Genomic DNA, 9,785 nt, shown 5'->3' with positions numbered 1-9,785 from the left:
TAGAAAACAGTTATTATACATTATATTACTGTAGTGTTCTGTATTGTATGTTTGATCAAATAATTGCAGTCTTGGTAAGCATAAAACACTTCTTTTGAGACCATTAAAAAATCTTCAAAATTTCTGAATGGTAGTTCAGAAAATAATATTCTTATTTGTTTCTATTTGTAAATAGTAGAAAGAATTGATGTTGCCTGGTCAGGGGTATCATCAAACACTTTGTGATGGAGATTGTCAGATCTCATTATGCGCTGCTGTGTAATGGTGCTGTGAACGGTAATACTTGTGTGTATTATTGATTACAGGATATGCATAATCAATAGGCGGGTGGATGGCAGGCAGCACAAAGGCAGGTGGCCTTCCCAATCAAAGCTGTATTGATTAATTTTCCTGCTGATTGCTTGCAACATGTTCTAGCTTAAAGAAATCTGAAATGTATATGCCTTGTATACAGATAAATGTTAGTTATGCTTCATCGCCTATGGAAAATTGAAAAAAAAAACACTGCACGCACAAAAGAAACAAGTGCCACACAGCCGCAATGCTGCAGCTCCAACTCCCACACACACATGCTGGAATGCATGTACACACACAGCAAACACCTGCTCATTCGCATGCATGCACACACACTCATGTGAAAGAAATTGGCTGGGCAGCTGAAAGGCTGTTCTCCTTGTGGCTGTTGCTAATGGCTACAAGGTAATGGCAGGAGCCTATCGACGGGTCGATAACAGCGATGTCAGTCTCACGAACACGGATGACATAAAATTGCTCTTTGGTAGGGATGGTATGTCATTATTTTAGACGAAAGCAGATGAAAAATGTTTAAAAAGCTAAGAAAAACAGTAGTAAGATTGATTGAAACTCTGTGCTTGTTGCTTTTTTCTGAAAGAAAGATAGATACAGTAGTGTATAAGATAATATATATATATATATATATATATATATATATATATATATATATATATATATATATATATATATAATATAATAAATATATATTATAAAATAATTTAAATACATGAGAAATTCTGAAAATTTATCATTATTTAAAGTTTATATATACATACATACAGTACAGACCAAAAGTTTGGACACACCTTCTCATTCAAAGAGTTTTCTTTATTTTCGTGACTATGAAAATTGTAGATTCACACTGAAGGCATCAAAACTATGAATTAACACATGTGGAATTATATACATAACAAAAAAGTGTGAAAAAACAGAAAGGTTCTTTAAAGTAGCCACCTCTTGCTTTGATTACTGCTTTGCACACTCTTGGCATTCTCTTGATGAGCTTCAAGAGGGAGTCACCTGAAATGGTCTTCCAACAGTCTTGAAGGAGTTCCCCGAGAGATGCTTAGCACTTGTTGGCCCTTTTGTCTTCTGTCTGCGGTCCAGCTCACCCCTAAACCATCTCGATTGGGTTCAGGTCCGGTGACTGTGGAGGCCAGGTCATCTGGCGCAGCACCCCATCACTCTCCTTCTCGGTCAAATAGCCCTTGATGCCTTCAGTGTGACTCGACAATTTTCATAGTCATGAAAATAAAAAAAACTCTTTGAATGAGAAAGTTTGTCCAAACTTTTGGTCTGTACTGTACATATATATTTATTTAGTTATTTATTTATAAATGTAAATATATATACTTAATGCAAATTATATAATATATATGTACAGTAGTAATATGTTAATTGTTGCCACTTCAAATGCAGCTTCTTTGCCACCTTTGCAGTTTATTGATGATATTATTGTTCATGGCATACAGCAAATTAAAAAACACGCAACCACATCTCTCTCTCTCTCTCTCTCTCTCTCTCTCTCTCTCTCTCTCTCTCTCTCTCTCTCTCTCTCCCTCTCTCTCTCTCTCTCTTCCACACACATTCGAGAGTCTTCAGAAATCAGGGAGCAGCTGCTGTGTGTCTTATGCTGTTCTTAGGAGGGCCTGTGGAGGCAGAAATGCAAGACATCTCATTAACAGCTGTTTTATAGTGCCCTATAGAAGTGAGACAGCTTAGGACTGTCTTCAGTAACTAATCACAAAAATATGGAGCAAGGTGTACTTTCAGTTATTTTTTTATTTTCATTTATTACAAACGACTACAGAGGTTACCTAAACATGTCTATTCTACAGTATAAAAGACACATTAATATTATTACATCTGTTGTTGACTGTTGATCAAGGCATATGATGTTGATGGATTAGGCAGATGGGGAAGTGTAGTGACATCGATCAAAAATGAAACAGACTTAACACCCTATCAGAATGAAATTGCTCCTATTAAAATCATCAAAGCTGTCTAAATTGCAAGTAGAAGGGCATCAGGGTTTGTTTACTGTGGTAGAAACAATGCATTGCCTTACTTATGGTTCTGCATTTTCTAATAACTTGCTTTAGTATAAATCAATTTATTAATATTTATATTATTTTAAATATAATGAAATATTTTGCTTTCTCATAAAGATCAAAACTGGTGATTTATAGCTTTTAGTCCAGATCTGATATGTTTATGCCAGTATACATCAAAATAAACTCATTATACCAAATATATTGATTCACTCTAAATTCTTTTCAGAGGCATAAGAGGTAGTATATTTGCTGAAAATCTGGATCCAAATCTGGAGGCACCGAATCTGGCCCTAGGCATTATCAGATTCCTCTGTGTCTTGTGATCCTGTCAAAATGCTTCCACCCGACTCCTGTTGTTCCTCAGCAGCTGTAATAGAGCTGTCTGGGCACCTGTGTGTGTGTGTGTGTGTGTGTGTGTGTGGTGGTGGTGGGGGGGGGGGGTAATGGGCCTGAAAGAGCAGTGGAATGTATCCATAAACTGGTAACTGTCTTTGCAAAGATGCTTAAGGGAGGAGATGATAATGAGACGTGTTTTTAGGTTTGAAGAGGAGAGAGACGGAACAGAGTGTAGTAATGTGTCACATGATTTAAACCACCCACTCATGTTCATTCTGCTTAAAGCATTTAAATCGGCTCATTACTCATTAGAGTCATTTCTGAATTAGCAAGCTTATTAAAGTAATAGCTGTGCCTTAATTGGTTGTAAAACGTAAGATGAAGATCATATGTTAGTACCTTGTATAAGGTTGTTAAACATATGAACTCTTATAGTGTTATTAGAACCAGGGTGAAAAGAGGCCTGCATAGTAAATCATATTTTTGAGTATCAGCATAAAACATCTGTCAACATGATATTTAGTTTTAAGTATCTCAAACTAAAGGTTCTAAGCTTTTAAAGATTCAGTAGATTAAATAAAAATACATTAGCTATTTATTCAGTTTTAAAGTGCATTTCATTGATTTAAATTAACAGCAGATTTAAATGGTATGAAAGTCATCAAAGAATTAAAACAAATATATATTATAAAAAAATATTAAGCAGTTGTTTTCAACATTGATATTTATGACATTGATGATCATGTTTCTTGAGCACCAAGTCAGCGTATTCAAATTATTTCTGATGTGACGCTAAATAAATAATTATGCTGAAATAATAATTTGTGAGCACAAGAGACTTTCAAAAACTTACTGACCCCAAACTTTTAAATGGTATTTTATTTAAACTTGTACTTTTTCAGAGCTCTATTCTCTGACATTTACTGGGGATGAGATGCAGCACTTGTGGATGTTAAAATATGCACCCCTGCTAATTCAGAGGACAGAGCTCTCCGCTGGGGACTAGATTAATAAGTCTTTTGTTTCATAAGCCTCTTGGCTTGCAGACATGCTGCCTGAAGATAATTGAAAGCTCCGTTCTGCCATTCTCAGAGGTGACATTACCTCTGTGGCGTGATGTAACAAACTTAGCATTTGAAGAAAACCAGGTGAAACAAGTTTAAAAGTATCATGCTTATTACATTTTGGTTCAGGTATAGTGCAGTGAAATATCTCTGCTGTGAATGCATATAATTCAAGAAACCTTTTACTTTTTTAAAATGACTGTTCTTCACAGCCAGAAAATATTGTACTGTGTATTTAAATTGAACTTTTTGGACAAGCTTAGATTTAAATTAAACATGATAAAATAAAAAAAAACTTCTGTACTGTGATTTAGAAATGCTCTTTGGTGGTCATTTATTTAAAGTGTCATACAAAGGGCTTTTTTCTATATACTTTATTATTTGGAGTTAAAAAACATCAGATATATATTATAAAAACAAATATTATATTTATATTTTATACAGTTACATTTTATTTTAATCTTTTTGCATGTATACTGTTTTTTTTTTATTTAATTCTATGTTATTTTTATTCTGTTTTATTTTATATTAGTTTAGTTTTTCAGAAATATTCCAAAGCAGTTTTTTATTCATATGCAGTTCTTACATTATTATACCAGTATATTGAATAAGTTTGCCAGACAGACATTTCCGCTTATATTGTGAACCTAATCTCATGGCATTTAAAATAAGTATCGGAGTTAAACAAAGGAGACAAATCTTCAGTGGATGTTTTTTCAGTGACCTTTCTAGCTTCCTGTGAGTCAAAGAGAGTGAAATCTTCACAGTGTTGTGATGGAGCTGTTTTTAAGGCATCGCTTGCAGACGTCTGGGTCTGACTGTGTACTGGACTGATAACACTTCACAGCTGAGATGCTCAGCAGGGCTGGCACACTCCCAATCTCAACATCAGATTTCATTCCCACATCAGCTAAAGGCGGAGATATTTTAAAACGGAACTCAGAATAAAACAGATCTGTGGCTGAGTCTCTGAATATTTTGTGTGTGTGTGTGTGTGTGTGTGTGTGTGTGTGTGTGTGTGTGTGTTTTATGAGCGTGTTATGTTATTATGTGGAGATAAGCAGACAATCCTGTTTTAGAGATGCATTCGTAGTTAAACTAAGTGCTATTCTCCTATAAACTTTTCCTGTTAATCCCTCTCAAATGCTATGTTAATGTGTCCTTAAATCTGTTCCGTCAATAAGAATAAGCTCTCCAGTCTTTGATGTCTCCCGATTGATTCTAATGCGATGTTTCCACCCCAGGAACCTCTAACACAATTACAGGGGAATATCCTGTGCTTCTCTCTAACAGACTGCAGATGTTAGAGTCGCCTAAATCACCCAAATTATGTTTGCTTGTTTACAAGCGTTTACTGTCAAGTAAATGAAATGACCCTGTGTTAATCTGTCAGTATGAAGACATGGAACAGATCTTCCCATCTGATTATCCTGAGAATAACAGTCGGGAGGATGAGAACAAAGTTGCCATTGGAATAGCTGTGCACTTTAAGGTAATTATTTTAAGGGTTCCTGTGATGCAGTTTGAAAGATTTAGGTCAAACTGTGGAATCACGAATGTCTTTTTAATTGTAACTTTTCTCTCAGTGCTTTGAGAATGAAATGAAATGTCTCATTAAAGAAGAGTATCGGTCAGTTTAAATAAAATAAGCAGTTTAAAAGTTTTTTTGGAATTGTTCTGCAGTTGGAACACAATTTCAGAACCACGGACAGCTCATGTACTTGATTGGAGCTGCTATCAAATAAGGGCTAAAAAATAAGTTTGTTAGATTTACTAAACATTCCCAAACTCTAAAATAGAATTAATACAATAATTTTTCCAAGGTATAATATTAACACTTATTTTTATCTTTTATTTCTTTCTCTTCTTTTTTTTAATTATTGAATTCTGAATTAACTAACCTTTGAAATGTTAAAATATTTTCAGCCTTGGATTCTTCCATTCATTTTTTTTTAAACCCTGTTAAGACGCATCTATTGTATTTTTGTCTATAGTAATTTTTTTATTTCAAGTTTCAAACCAGAACAATCTTAAATACTATTATGTGTAAATAACGCTCACTTAACTGTATAATTAAACATCCCAGTTTTTAAAAAAAATCTGCCTTTAAAATTGAAAGAATTATAGATTTGACATTTATTGTGATAATTATGAATATTGACTGATATAATAAAATTGTGCTAATATTTTAGGCCTTGTCTTAGTTAAACTAAGTACATCAGCTATATCACTAGTACATTAGTACATCATTCTTTATTTATTTATTAGCATGTAATATTTAATAAAATACAACTGTTGTCATAAATTTTAATATATTTACTTTTAAGTTAGATAATGACTGGTGACTGATTAGACATTTTATGCCTTACATATTATCATTGATTAATTTACATTTTGATTAACAAAATTTCAATTATAATGCAGTTTTAATTTCAAATGTTTCATTTTTTATTTTTAAGTATATTTAGTTTATTTTCTGTATATATTAAGTGAACAACCACCCAAATCTCTTACTTTGGCTAAATCTAGAAGTGAACAAGAACAAGCATAAACTTGCTAAAAGTATCTTGTCAGAATGACATGTTCAGCTGAATATTTCATTGTGTCATTTTTGTGAACCGACTTAGTAGCAGTGTCATGTCTCTGACCTGCTCAGATTTCATACCCTATCATCCATTTCACATCCCATCTGTGTCATCCACCCCTCTTCCTAATGCATTCCCCCGGTCTGGATGCTGCCGGGAACCCCCCCCCCCAACCTCCCCCACCCCTACAGAAACAAAGATTTGCACTCTCACTATGCTGAACAGCTCTCTGTTGAATGAATTTAGGCTGAGACCTCTGAAGAGCTTCTCCCTCATGCTTACTTGACTTTTATATAGTACACATTATTTACACAGACACTGCTCTGGATGTGCCAGACTCGTTAATGTGCATTGCTAATCATCTCCCAACTCTAGAAGTTTCCTGATTGGTTGGGCTAATTGTGGCTTGAGGGACGAGAGCGCTGGTGGAGAGACCGGGCCGGCTTCGGGGGTTTTCCTTCATCTCAGAGGATCTGGTTGAACCCAAGGGGGCAGGGGGGGGGGTGAACGGATGGTTGCAAGAGGCTTTTATGTGCTGCGTTTCATGTTTTCACTTTCTGTCTCTTTCCCAGCATGCATCATTCCTGCTTAACTGGTTTTGCCGCTCGGCTATCCTCCTGCAATCCCACCCACACACTTCAGCCTCTTAATAGAATGTGCCAACGAGAGCGAATAATCACCCTTTCTAATTTACTCAGGATGATGGGTCCTCGTAAAAACCTCCAACAACAGAGCGTTTCCCGTGCCTCTTTATTGCTGCCAGGCGTACAGTTTAATTCAACTGCGATGATTGAGATCTCCGTGTAGAGGGAAGATAAGGGTATGGGACTCATGTTTGCTGCGGCACGACAATGCAAACAACAAGACAAGGGTGATAAACAGCACTGAGCCAGTTAAATGGATTGTAAAATGAGCGGCCATACAGCTGTCGCTTGAGGAATCTCTGCTCGCGACCAGTAACCCTCTAATGAGAGATGATATCGCTCACTCTGGGCAATACAAGCAATGCTCTCTCCGTCTATGCTGGAAAGTCCTGTACATGCTAAATTGAAATTGCAATCTTGCATTGTAATCCTACTGGGAAAGAATATAACAAATCTTTTTATCTTTTTATTCCGAAAGTCTAGACAGATCCTCTTCCTGCAGGGCTTTTTTTGGGTAAAACAATACACAGTTTGATCCCCTGAACCATGGGCACAGTCAGGTCTGATAAAATCTAGGCACCCAGAGGGGAAATGTTATATTCATGTGAGCTTGTGAGGAAAAGAGATAGAGAGAGAGAAATAACCCCAGATAAGCAAAAGAGTGTAAGTTGCAGCTTTATAAGATCGGTCTGCAGGATTTATGCGCAGGATTTAACAGATAGCAAGCTCCTTAGTCAGGAAAAGTGTGCTGATGTCAGGGCTCTGTACTTCACTTTCTAAATTAAAACACTGACAGTCACTGAGTTTTATGCCTGAGACCAATCAGATTGAAAAGTAAACAATATTAAAACTGTACAAATATGATACAGCATATTATTATTTTTTTCTGGGTATCAGTCTGAGATTTAACCCTGACTAAAGACAGGCATGTGAATTTATATATATATATATATATATATATATATATATATATATATATATATAATCAAAACTTTAGCCAATCTAAATTACATTATCATATTTGAAATATCAGTATTTCAATGTTTTTGCGGTATGAATAATAATGCAAACTGTAGCTTCATTCCAATGAGTGTTTATCTTGAAATATTACTAATATTTAAAAAAAAAAAAAAAAAAAAAAAAACAGTAAAGATTCACAGCAAAAAGGACTCTAAGGCATTTTCATGATACAGTGTGCCTTATAAGGTTGACATTTGTGTTCTTGATAGTGTGGCTCTAAGATGCCAAGGTAGTGGTTTTGATTTCCTTTGACACTGAAACACACACTGCACCTTTATTGTGTTTGTATGCATACAAAAAGACAAGAATTGAAATACACATCATAACTAGTCTGTGTTTTGATCTGGTCTCTTCCTCTTCTTTTTTCATTTCTCTCTAAAATGAGTATCTTACTGAAGTTATGTTTCTTTGTGTCCGGGTCATGACAGAGCCATAAAGCCATTGTAAGGCTAAATCTAGGGCTCTCTTGGTGAACAGCAGGAAGACATCACTTAAGACATTACCCATTACCCTCTGTTACCTTGACAACACAGACATAATGAGAATACATGTTTTTTCTAGTGGCAAGCTGTACTATTTGTTTCAATTTTCGTGTCATATGTTGTTAAAAGTGACATGAAATTGTATTTACGAGTAATTTCATGTATGTAATGTAACATATTTGTGGCAAAGAAAATTCAGTGGAAAATGGATCTTTATCCATATGGATTTGATTGGAGTGTGGATGTTATATGATAAGGCCTACACAGCCTTCGTATTATCGGGAAAAAAGACAAATAGATAAGGAACATGTATTAAGATAAAAAAAAAATATATAATAGATTTATGTAGCTAAACAATAAATAAATCTGATTTATCATGAACACTGGAGATATGGTGCATTTAAATGATCTGTTCATTTAGTCGTATGTGGGCTGAATCTCATTTCGGGGAACAGGTGTCCATGGATGTAGAGAATTACTCTTTCTCTGTTCGCTATAAATGACACAGAGAGAGGGAAAGGGGTCAGAGGTCATCCTGGGTCATTATGTCTCTCGCTTTGTTGTCAATGTGTAGATTCTTCAAAAGTAATCCTGTATGTTCATAAAAAAACCTTTGAAAAAGTATTGCACATAATCAATTATTTGAGCTCCATTTGTTAATGTTGTTACAAATGAAGTTTTTGATCACAAAATGTAATCTGTAAGCTAGAGATATTTTAAGTTCAGTGTTCTTATGGAAATAAAATTAACAGTATATAATATTTTCTCATTTTTGTATATGTAATGCTTTGTTGGGCCACGGTGTCAATTTCAATTATAGTCTTTTTTTCAACAAACCATACTGATTGATTTAATCCACTGAACTGATGTAACTATTAGGGATCCAACAATACAGCCAGCACATGGTTCAATGCATACCTCGAAAAAAAATGTAGTCATGGATTTTTCAGTAATTTTCTGATTGCTTGGCACATCAGTGTGTTAAAATGAGAATTAATTATCTGAATGATTCAGTATTATATTGAGAATTGTGACATCCCTAGTAATCCTAGAACCCACAGACATGTTTGTTGATGAATGTGACTTTTCTAGTTTCTTATGCTAAGGCAATATTTAATGCATAGTCTGTATAATCTTAAATAGATGCAAGCAGTTATATCTGATTAGTGTCTTGTAATAGATGCTAAAAGCTTTTACCTGACTCTGGCTTATTTATAGAGAGACAACTTTGACAGCCAAATCCCTCAGGCATTCTTCCCAGGGGCTGTTCTAGCTTGTATGGCGCCCTGGGCGAACCACCACTTAC

The sequence above is a fragment of the Carassius auratus genome, unplaced genomic scaffold (genome assembly GCF_003368295.1).
Source record: "Carassius auratus strain Wakin unplaced genomic scaffold, ASM336829v1 scaf_tig00023098, whole genome shotgun sequence".
Taxonomy (NCBI): Eukaryota; Metazoa; Chordata; class Actinopteri; order Cypriniformes; family Cyprinidae; genus Carassius; species Carassius auratus.
The sequence above is the reverse complement of the archived record's forward strand: the minus strand, read 5'-3'. Positions refer to the sequence as shown.